Genomic DNA, 12,472 nt, shown 5'->3' with positions numbered 1-12,472 from the left:
AGTGTGCACTTGACTCTGAGTGAGTCTCCGTATGAATGCCCAAGAGAGTGACCTTATAAATGCTTAAGCGAATGAATGTATGATGACCAAAAGCGTGACCTTATGAATGCTTAAGTGAGTGACCGTATGAATATCCAAGTAAGTAATCAAATGTGTGAATTTGAACTTGACTGTGTGAGAGAGTGTGAGCATATGAATGACCTTATAAATGCTTAAGTGTGATGTGTGACCAAGTTAGACACCGAGTGATTGACCTTACCAGTGACCAAGTGAGTGTACAAGAGAGTGATTGCCTGTTTGAGGGACAAGGTGATTGACGGCAAAAGTGATCAAGTGGGTGTACAAGTGAGTGATTGCCTGTGTGAGTGACAAGGTGATTGACGGCAAAAGTGATCAAGTGAGTGACGAGTGATTGACTGTATAAGCGACCGAGTGACTGACCGTATGCATGACCAAGTGGAAAACTGAGTGACTGACCACATGAGTGACTGACCATATGGGTGACCGAGTGATTGACCACATGAGTGACTGACCATATGCGTGACCAAGGGAGTGACCGAGTGATTGCCTGAGAGTGGGGGGGTGAGTGAATAACTGCCATATGAATTACCAAGTGAGTGATTGAGTGATTGACCGTGTGAGTCACCGAGTGACTAACCGTATGCGTGACCAAGTGAGTGAGTGATTGATCTTATGAGTGACCAAGTGGGTCACTGAGTGATTGACCATATTAGTGACCAAGTGAGTTACTGAGTGATCAGCCGTATGAATGACCAAGTGAGTGACCGTATGAGTACCATCATATTATCATTCGTATGTTAACTCATACAGTCATTCATACGGTCGCTGATATGGTCAGGGCAGGCAGAATGCGACAGATTAAATGTCCAACTCACTTGATCACTCATATGGTCACTGACTTGGTCACTCATACAATCATTCATATTTTCACTCATGTGGTTACACATTCGGTCAGGGCAAGTGAAATGTCCCGCTCATTTGATCATTCTTAGGGTGACTCACTGGTCACTCATACCATTATTTAACCGTTCATATATACAATCATTCATACGTTCACTCAATCGGCCAGTGCAGATGAAATATCGGGGATAAATGTCCCACTCACGTGATATTTCATAGGGTCACTCACTCCGTCGCTCATATGGTTAGTGCAGGCGAAATGTCAGTGGTAAATGTTCAACTTGATCATTGATACGGCCACTCACATCATCATTCATATGTTCACTCATATGGCCACTCTATTGTCAGAGGAGAAATGTCAGGGAATAAGTGTCCAATTCAACTGATCATTCATGGGGCCACTCACTTTGTCGCTCATATGGTCAGAACAGGCGAAATGTCAGGGGTGAAACTTCCGGGGGCCAAATGTACCTGGGACGAAATTGCATTCACGAAACGTCGCAGGTGAAATCTCGAGAGCCAAATCCATCATTCACGTCGCTTGACATTTGCACACTATAAACGATGGTGATAAGCGAATCAATATATCAGGGATCATTCAAGTATTACGTCAGCATCGATGGGGGGGGGGGGGGTTCGGGTTTTGCTGACTTTCGATCACAAGCGATGGGAAGTGGGTTTTGAATGATGTGCTTACGTAATCAACCACTCTTTATAAAAAAATCTGTATATATAAAATTGATTTTTTCTATCTGTGTGTATGTTCTCTATACAAATCTACAATTTTAGATCGATCGTCACCAAATATTGCATACATACCCCATGGGACCCGACTTGAACGATAGGCTACTTTAAAAGTGTTTTTCAGACCTGGGCATGTGCCCTAAATGGGCGAAAAATTGTCGGGCAACAATGGTTTCTGGGCCTCAAGAATCACTCTCCGAACGTTTACTTTGGTTACCGTGGTTCCCTAGCAATGCGTTTCAGACGTGTATGTGCCTTTACAATGGTTTGTCACTTCTTTAATGCTGCTAGTATTATGTATGATAGTTTATTGCTTTATAATGGTTTGTCACTCTTTGACATTAGTTGTCAAAATCATCATCAGCATCACTTTGAAAGCAAAGGATGATCCCGATAGAAATCAGTGTTAAATTGCCGATTTTACTGTAGAAATGCGGGAATTTATATATATATATACATACTGGGGGGGGGGCCTAGAATGTATGCCCCTTTGGCAGCTAACCCCCCCCCCCCCCAACTTCTCTTCCCAACATATCTTGTTTATTTCGTCCCACTTCATCAGCGTGCTATGGAAAGGGGCAAAGGGACGTGTGAAAGCACCAGAGCTTACTGAAGAAGCGAATTTTAATAAAAATAATAATAAAGCAACAAAAAACAAATGAAATTCCTCAAGTACCCCCAGAAAACTTCCCCATGGGGGGGTCCCCAGATTCAATTCGCTGAATTTCAGTGGGGCCCAACATTGGATATATCTTGGGCTACCGATGTGTTGTAAATTTTACAATGTTAAACCACAAAAATCAATGAGATACATCCAGGCGCACCGAGTTACAACCTACCAACATTTCCATGGAGCCCTGACCTGGAAGCTTGTCGGGCACCCCCCTGTGAGAATTTTTCATTTTTATCAATTTTACAACGAATAAAATCCAGGGCCCCACATCCAATAGCGGGGACACAATACGCAGATTTTTAGTGGGGCCCCAGACTGGCTATATCTCGGGCTTCGGCGTTGCAAATTCTACAACAGAAAAGAATGAGATTCATCCAGGGCCCCCAAAATGAAACCTGTAAACATGGGCCCCCGACTTCGAAGCTTGTCGGTCTCCCCCCCCCCCGGAGCGATTGCCATGAAAAATTTTCATTTGTATTCGTTTTACCAACGAATAAAATCCAGGGCCCCCAAAATGAAACCTGTAAACATGGGGCCCCCGACTTGGAAGCTTGTCGGTCATCCCCCGGAGCGAGTGCCATGAAAAATATTAATTTGTATTCGTTTCACCAACGAATAAAATCCGGGGCCCCAACCAATTACCCGGGACAGCAATTCGCATACTTTTGGTGGGGCCCCAGACTGGATATATCTTTTGCTTCCGCTATCGAAATTTTTCAACGTTAAAGCAGCAAGACAACAATGAGATCCATCAAGGGCCCCTGGAAATGAAAACTTTTTACTTATACGTGAAATCTCCCCCGGGTACCCCGACCCTGTGTTGGGAGCACTGCGGTTGTGTGTATATTATACATATACATACCTGTCGTCATGGACCCCCCCCCCCACAAGTGCAGGGCTGATAGGGGCCACAACGATTCTTATCACTTTTTGATTTTTCACACTTTAAATTAATCACAGAGGGGCCCCTGAAAAGCTGGTTTGGGGGCTCGAAATCTAAATTCTAGCCTAAGGGCTCTGCTGTAGGATGCAGAAGCCTCTCGGTACATGCACATAACATGGTCCCGATGGGTCAAATGGGTCCCGATATGCGCTAGAGTTAAATGAATACTTGACCCAAAATCGTAACCGACTTCCGTAACACAAAAACGTAACAGATTTCCGTCACTCAAAAACTTCACCCGCTTCCGTCACTCGGTTGCTTAGCAACAGGCCCTTTTAGAGTTTGTGATTTTATATTATAGAGTAGATTATATATATATATATATACACATATAGTGGGGGGGGGGGTTTCCTGCCACATCAATAATTTTAAAAATTGCATTGAATTCTCTATTTCTGAAATATTGAGTTCGCTTAAAGATATACGAAGCCCAGGAGATTAAATATAAAGTAATTTGCCGGATCTACTTTTTTTTGAGTTGGATATCCATGCAATAACATTGATGTCAAATTTTTATATATTTGCATCTTCTCATCTCAAGCATGAAAATGATTGTCTCCGTATTGTCTTTTGATATTCAACTGCATAAATTCATGTAGTTTAGATTGTTTTGAAATTAATTATGGGCCCGTAAAGTATACAGAAGAAATTGCACAACTTTAAATGAGCATTTTTTGAAGCAGAAGCATGCAGATGGATAACTTGAAGTTCAGGGAGGGGGGGGGGGAATCAAAATACTTAAAAAAGGGGGGGAATGTATTCATTTCTACCTTTCTTTAAATCTAGATTTGTTTATTTCATGAATCGCGCAGGAAGTCGATATATTGGTTAACGCGGACATAGTTTGTATGTCCTTTAAAGAAAGAGGGATCACGTGATCCAAAAAGCCTCATTGAAGAAAACCCGGGCAACGCCGGGTATTATAACTAGTGGCATATAATATATCGTTCGAGAAAAATCGTACAGTTTTCAAGTCAATACTTACAGCACCGCCAACTACACCCTGTAAATAAATATTCAATGAATTCCATTAAGATTTTATAGCATGAACATACCACTGATATTTCTGGAACATTTATTAAAATGACGTGGAATGTTGGTTGAAATAATTGAGACAGAAAATTCGTGGAACGTTTGGTGGAGGAGAGTGATTGAAAAAGCGTTTTTATCAATAGAATACACGTAAATTACATTATATTCTGTGATTAGATACAATTCTTGTGTGTGAACAGATTTCATCGGAAATCGCTCATCTGCTCTGAATGTATACGTTGTAATAATACATACACAAGAGAGGGGAGAAAAAATCAGTAAAAAAATTAGTTCGCAATTTAACTGCTGAATAGAGGGCACTGACACACATTTATCTGACAGTATTTAGCAAAAAAGTGTCAATGCTGATGTAACTAACTGCTAGATGGATATTTCATTCGATTCATTTACCACGTCGAGAACACATTAGCGAGTCTATCTTGCTATAGCACCTCGGTCAAAGCTCGATGTGCTGATGTAATACTGCCTGGAAGGAGCCAAATCCAATTTTTTTAATCGCCAACGTGTGATACATGTCTATAAACAGCAGCTGTATTAGATTAGCTCCAAGTAACGAGAGAATAACTATGAAAAATAATTACATAAACATTTAGTTTTTTCCTGCCAAATTTTGTAGGGAAAAAAATGATTACCGCATCGTTACTGGGGTTTGATGGATTGCGATAACTTACGTGGATATAATTATCACGGAAAAATACGCCAACTTGACGATGATCCCGAATCATATCTTCTGCTATCGGACTTTGGTCAGGGATCATCGGCAACTTCACGAAATGGCTGGGTCAATATTTAACGAAATCGGTCAATTCGCAAAGTGGCCGTCTCCGTCGCGAATTGGCCAATTTTGGGCTTTGGCAGTAACATACCTATATATATAGCTCGAACGCCTTGTTTGTTAAGTGAAATTTACCATTATGTCGAGAGAATTAATTAATGTCGCACCAGATGAGATAAGATTCAGATACTTACACCAAGAAGGCCCTGTGAAAATAGAGAAATGATCAATATGAAGCAAATGTTGTACGTTAGGCCATAAAAATTTGATAAAAGATCTTTTACAAAAGTTGAAAAAAAAAACAACCAATAAGCCTATTGGTTACATTCGCTCGGATGTTACCGATGCAATTATTGGTCGCACTTTTCAGGTTTTATAAAACTGTTATAGTATAAATTGGTCTTAGGTGTAAATTCTTATTAAATCCTATATTTTGGTTCAGTTTGCGGATGATAGATTTCACATGCCGGGAAATGCAGGTACTCCCGGCATGCTAGCAAATGGGGGGGGGGGGGAGGATAGAGTATTTGATGTGGTTTGCGAAGAAAGTTAGTCTCACGTAAGGGGATTTTTTCGTTACAGGAAAAAAATTATTGAAATTTTTGTCGATAGAGGTCGTTGCACGTCATATCGGCAGGAGTGAAAGCACCGGAATCTTTCTTCGACCTTGTCTCTGTCCGAAACATTCGTAAAGATTATGCCGGTGATTCGTGACTGGGGTGAAACAACTTCACCAATCCACCAATGTTAACATCGCAATGAAACCTTATATAAGTGCCTGTTAAAGAAAAATTCAGAAATGAATTTTTAATCGCACACCCTGGATTTTATGACCCTGATTTGCATATTTCCAGTGATTTTCTTCTGTACAATGCCATCCTTCGATAGAAATCCGAACTAATTATTTTTCCTGTCAAAAAAAAAAAAAAAAAAAATCCCACTTCCCGAGAGTACGTTTTTCGCAAACTGCATTCAAATACACCAATTCCCTCAATTTTTATGAATTTTTAAACTATTTACTAACACATGGAACACCCTGTAATAAGATATATTCAAATAGCGGCAGGTTATTAAGTGAATTTGTTTCTTTTTTTGAATTGAATATCCATAAATTTATTAAGTTATGAGAGAAGAGAGAGAAGGTGATAATTCACGTAAGAATAGGATAAGAATGTAAAACTCACCTCTAACACAGCCTGTAAGAATGAAAGAAATTTACGATTTGCATTAGTATAAATATTGTTTAATAAATTTTACACTTGAGAATACAAATAAATGAATACTATGTATGCATAAAACTTAATTAAGGTATTATTAGTATTACCTATTTACATTAGGTAAAACACTGATAACACAATGCATGTAATGTGTGTAGCAGAGTACGCATTGCTGACTCACATTTATCGGCTCTGTATGAAACTACGTATTTCCATTACGCTGCACTCTACTTCACCGAATTCATATATGTAGTCTCATATAAATTTTGATTTTAAATCTTGTACTTTCCCTGCATTGGTTTTCATTAATCTGACCCAAGAACAAGCAAAGCTCGAAATCATTTTTCACATTTATTTTTTTGGTCGTTCATATAAATTTCTCCCATTTATTTATTTTTCATTTATGTATTTTTACTAATCAATTTTCATCAATAATTAATAATAATAATCAATAATCAATTTCTGCAGCAATTTTCCCTCATTTATTTATTCTTCGCCGGTCCGAAATTTTTTTTCCATTTATTTATTTTTTGCTAATCCAGAAATTATTTCCTCATTTATTTATTTTTACTAATCCATAAATTATTTCCCTCATTTATTTATTTTTTGCTAATCCATAAATTATTTCCCTCATTTATTTATTTTTTGCTAATCAAGAAATTATTTCCTCATTTATTTATTTTTACTAATCCATAAATTATTTCCCTCATTTATTTATTTTTGCTAATCCATAAATTATTTCCCTCATTTATTTATTTTTTGCTAATCAAGAAATTATTTCCTTATTTATTTATTTTTACTAATCCATAAATTATTTCCCTCATTTATTTATTTTTTGCTAATCCAGAAATTATTTCCTCATTTATTTATTTTTACTAATCCATAAATTATTTCCCTCATTTATTTATTTTTTGCTAATCCATAAATTATTTCCCTCATTTATTTATTTTTTGCTAATCAAGAAATTATTTCCTCATTTATTTATTTTTACTAATCCATAAATTATTTCCCTCATTTATTTATTTTTTGCTAATCAAGAAATTATTTTGCCCATTTATTTATTTTTTACTAATCCAGAGTTTTCTTCCATTTATTTCTTTTTTACTAATCCAGAAATTATTTTGCCCATTTATTTATTTTTTTACTAATCCAGAAACAAATTATTTCAGCCTAAAAATTATTTCACCCATTTATTCACTTTTTACTTGTCCAGAAATTTTCTTTTATTTATTTTTTTTTTGCCAGCCCAAAAATTATCTCTCCCATTTATTAATTTCTTGCTTATCCAGAAATTATTTCTCTCATTTATCTATTTTGTTGTCGGGCCAAAAAATAATTTTCTTTAATTTACTTATTTTTACTATTTATGCTGTTATTTTTTCACCAGCGCATAGATTATATTTATGGTATTTATTTTTATTTTTTTAAAAATTTTCTCAAATTATTCTTAATTTGAGACTGACAAATTATTTTTTCTCCCATTTACATGTTTCTTGCCAGTCCGTATATTATTTCTGCCATTAATATATTTTTCGCCAATAATTTTGATCAGGACTTGGAAATTAAGCGAAAGAGATTAATGTAACGAAGTCACCACAAACAAGTAAGGTACTGATTTTGGTAATGAAACCACACATTATAAAGTATGTGTTTTAAATATTTTTCGCATTTGTATGCACAGGGTGTTGTTTTTATGGAACTTTTAAGGCATTTTCCTTCCGGTATTCTTTTCTTTTAGAGAAGACATAACCATGGTTCGAAAAGTCGTAAAGGGTTCATTTACTTACCACCTGAAATATAGACGAAAAGAAAAAAATTAACATAGAAGTCTCATTAGAAGAAATTTATGTACCGGGTGCGTCGAAAGTTAATCGAAATTTTAAGAATGAATTGGGAAAAAGAAACAAAAAGTAGATCAAAAAATACTGCTGTTCACACAAATGTGATCAGACAGAGAATTTTTTTTTAATGGGAAAGAATTAATCAAAGGTAGATGACACCGGCTTTCAATATTTCAAGAAAATTCATGCGAATCATGTTGTTTATGGAATAGATGGAGATGAAAGCGGTTTATATTCATTTGATGCAAGCTGTACATAACCCATTTTTGATTGACGTTGTTTCATTTGAACAATGCTTCGTTTAAATAAAAGAAAATTCAAATAATTTCCATTCAAATTTTTGTATGAAGTGAACATTTTTGGGAACTAAAAGATCTAATGAATGTCATAGTATTTCTCAAAATTTCTTTAAAAATGAAATTTTATATTTTATGATTTTTCAAAAATTAAATTTTCAGAATTTTTATTCTAATTTTCTATCTGAATTTTTTTTTTTTTGCTGACCATGAACAGAAGCAATTTTTTTAAAAATATAAAAAAATTAATTTTTTTATAATTTTTTTCGTCACATGGTACACGAAGTAACCCACAATTATAATTATTAATTATTTTGATATAACTAACACAATTAATTTACATAATCAGAAAGTTATTTAATTGGAAATTTACATTAATTGCAAAGCGAAACATGCTAAATTTATGTCAAATTGTTTTGAAACTTCGAAAATATGTTATTTCAGTAGCCACTCATCACATATAAAGAATTGTGTGACTTGGTTACGAATCGTAAGAGCGCTCAAAAGTGGGTAAAATGAATCTACAGAGTGAAGACAGAGAGAGAGAGAGAGTGTGTGTGTGTGTGTTTCCGTCCTGCTATTTTCTTTCTGTTTACTGTATTTTATTAAATGTCGGCGCTTTGAATTTCTGCTGCATAATTTGCATGTCAGCGAATACGTATCAGAACTTTAAAAGATAAATTATTCTTCAGAAAAAAAATCGGATTTTTTGCTGATTCATTTTACCAGTCCACGATATTCTACCATCTCATGTTTCAATTGATTAAAAAAAAATTATTTTTAAATTATATTATTTTTTACTTTCTTTGTAATATGACACGAATGTCGCTCTCCACTTGTTAATACAAGATATACGGAAGACTGGATGTTGTGAAGATATTTAACATCTCAAATAATAAATATCTTCATAACATCCAGTCTTCCGTATATCTTGTATTAACAAGTGGAGAGCGACATTCATGTCATATATATAGCCCTCTGGTGGCTCGTCGTCCATGAGCTATTAGCTGATCGGTTTCACCGTCCATTGCACGGTTGCGTTCGGCATATATACGCTCTAGCGAAGGAAAATCTCTATCTCCTCTGTAGCTTAGTGGTCAGAGCACTCGTCCGGCAATCGAGGGACCCGGGTTCGACTCCCGGTAGAGGCAGAGATGAGTTTTTTCCTTCCTTAAAAAATTAACATCTCAAATAATAAATATCTTCACAACATCCAGTCTTCTGTATATCTTGTTTGTTCTATAATGTTTGTATACTTACAACCTTAATTAATTATAGTTCGGGATAAATAATCTGATTGATGAAATAACTTTTCATTCTAGTTATATTTTCCGAATAACATTCAGGGGCGATTCCATTTTTTTTACATTCAAATATACTTACGTCCTTCATGTTTATTGAATAAATTTATTTATACATAAAATTGTCCACAGCAAAAAAAATTAAGTAAATAAATAATTGAATACAAATTTTAATACGATAAATAATTAGATGGTATGAAAGATCGTTGCCATCTTATTTTTTTACACTTACATCCTGTTTTATAAAAAAAAAAATGAATTTAAATCAGAATCAATTGAAATCGACGAAAGCTGATTATTTGCGAAGAGAAACTCCTTGCCCTTAGATTCCCTGGAAGACTAAAACACTATTTTTCTATCAAAAATAAGATTATCATGGAAAATTAGATTTTCTATATAATTTGTGTGTTTTTCACTGCAAATCATGAAATTTTCGATTGAATAAAATATTCACTCGATTTCACCGTATTCGATGAACTCATCTAGGTTTTTCCTTTTTCTTTTTTGAGATATTTCAACATAGTACAGGGTGTCCTGTAAGTCCTACTGCGGCCTTTGTCTCAAATCAACCGTTCCTCGTGCATGTACGAGTATAAATCTAACTTGAAAAATGCTGAAAACGTGTTGAAGAATCACCCTGTTCCAGTTTCAAGAGCGAAAATGTAGTGTTAAATAAAATAAAATTCTACATATTTATACGGTCCCTTTGTCCTCTGACTTCCCATTAAACAGTTGTCTCTTCTGAGGCCGACAAAAAAGAAATTCCATGTTTCAAAGTGCAATATCAGCTGAGATATTCGAATTGAAAAATTAGAGAAATTTTGGGAAAGAGCAGCATAAACTAACGGACAACGTTTTGTTTCCTCATTTATGCTGTTTTTCTCAAACCTCTCTCTCTATTTTTTAACTCAAATATCTCAGCGAATATTGCACTTTGAAGCATGGAATTTTATTCATTTCGCCTCGGGAGAGAGTCAGGGAAAGAACTTCCTGGTTGGAAGTTAGAGTACAAAGGGGCTGTATGAATATTTAGAATCTTATTTCACACTATATTTTCGCCCTCGGAACTGGTATATAGTGATCCTCGAACACAGTGTTTTTAACCTTTTCAGCTCATGCCCCCCCCCCCCCTGATAGATCACATTTTTTTCTCGTGGCCCCTTGTCCTATGTAGTGCCGCCCTCTACCCGCTCCCAAGAGAGATACTTTCTATTTTTTATTATGAATGAAATTTTAATGAATCAGGTCAATCTCTAGAATATCCTGGCTAGGCACGGATTCAAACAATGGATTACTATGTCTCCCAGGACTCAAATTACATGGTAAAAAAGGGTCTGTTTAAAATACGTGATGATCCAACGAATATGAACAATAAATCGACCCTCCCAGCTCATCAACCGTTGCTCTGGAGGCCCTCCATACTGAGCTGGTACTATGATTTTCACATGTAAGCTGTTACTTAACAGCTTACAAATGAAAATCATAATACCAGATCTCATATAGTGCAGTCCCCCCCCCCTCCATCCATTATAGACATGAAGACCCGGGTCATGCCCACATAGACCCAATGGTTAAGGTGCCCCTGGTTCTATGGACGGATCTGATGAATTCTGAAAGCAGTAATATTTTTCAACCATGTTTCACTTTTAAAGCTTTTCTCTTCACAGCTCTCTATGACTCCCTTCACCACCTGTCATGGATCACATTTCTTCTGATTTCCTCCCGTAGGTCCCCTCCCCTAGAATATCCCAAGACCGCCAGGGTGCCATATGGCCCCAGGTTGAGAACAACTGCTCTAACACACTGTGAACATTTCTTAAATTAGAACTATACCTCTACGACGACGGTTGATGAGATAAAGGCCGAAATAGGACTTACAGGACTTATAATGAAATAAATTGACACGCAATACTATCATACAAAAATTTCAAACAAATGTACTGGCAAGGAAAAAAGAATTTGTTTTTTGATACTTACAACACCGAAAAGCGCATCCTATGATGAGTAAAAAATAAATAAATTACTAAGTATATTATTTACGCTATTTTTGGTTGAAGTAAAAATCACACTTCTGATGTTTATTTCCAAACTTGGTGGGAGTTTTTAAATAGTTCCTTATTTTATATAGTTCCTAATTTTTATATAGAGCACAAAATTTTCCACAAATTTTGCACTTATGGTTTTTTTTCTACGGGTTATAGTTATTGAACTATAAAGCAATGAAAATGCGATAATTTTTGTAAAATCCGGAAAAAGATGCATAACCTCTGGTTTCACTAGAACTTCTTTAAACAAATTAATTACATTTATTGCACCATGTTTTCTACCATTATTCGGTACAAATGGATGGTTTTCAATTGCTGTGGGACACCAAAAATGTGTAGGTATGCTTAGTGAAGAGTACAAAGCTGATATTGCAAAAAAAAGACATAATAGACCCGGAATGTGGTCAGAAGGGAGGAATACGAGATCAGGGCTTAATGTGTGTCAATGATGGGGTGGGGCGGAGGCGTTAAATATGAACTTGCACCCTTCCAGATATCTTTGTTCTCAGAAGAAGCGATGCGAAAGGGAACAAAACCCTATAGTCTCCAGCCATGTAACATTTGGCACAAATAGTTTTGTCGTGGTTGATGGTGGGTATCTGTTGCACAAATTAGTCTGGCATCACAACGACTTCGTTTGCTCAGTCATTACAAGATATGCCA

General features: G+C 35.9%; 1 long non-coding RNA gene across 1 annotated transcript; it reads right to left on the bottom strand.

Moving 5' to 3' along the window:
- Positions 1-4,264: 4,264 nt before the first annotated feature.
- On the bottom strand, positions 4,265-6,365 carry LOC149081356 (uncharacterized). The gene is made up of 3 exons (XR_016193362.1): positions 6,294-6,365; positions 5,304-5,315; positions 4,265-4,284 (listed from the first exon to the last, which is right to left on the bottom strand). It is a non-coding gene; the product is annotated as an uncharacterized LOC149081356 (long non-coding RNA).
- Between the last annotated feature and the right edge of the window lie 6,107 nt (positions 6,366-12,472).

The sequence above is a fragment of the Pholcus phalangioides genome, unplaced genomic scaffold (assembly GCF_987345545.1).
Source record: "Pholcus phalangioides strain wild (caught in Gottingen) unplaced genomic scaffold, Ppha-v1.0 ptg000010l_1, whole genome shotgun sequence".
In the NCBI taxonomy this organism is placed as follows: Eukaryota; Metazoa; Arthropoda; class Arachnida; order Araneae; family Pholcidae; genus Pholcus; species Pholcus phalangioides.
Note: the sequence above shows the minus strand (reverse complement) of the source record. Positions and strands in the feature narration are given on the sequence as shown.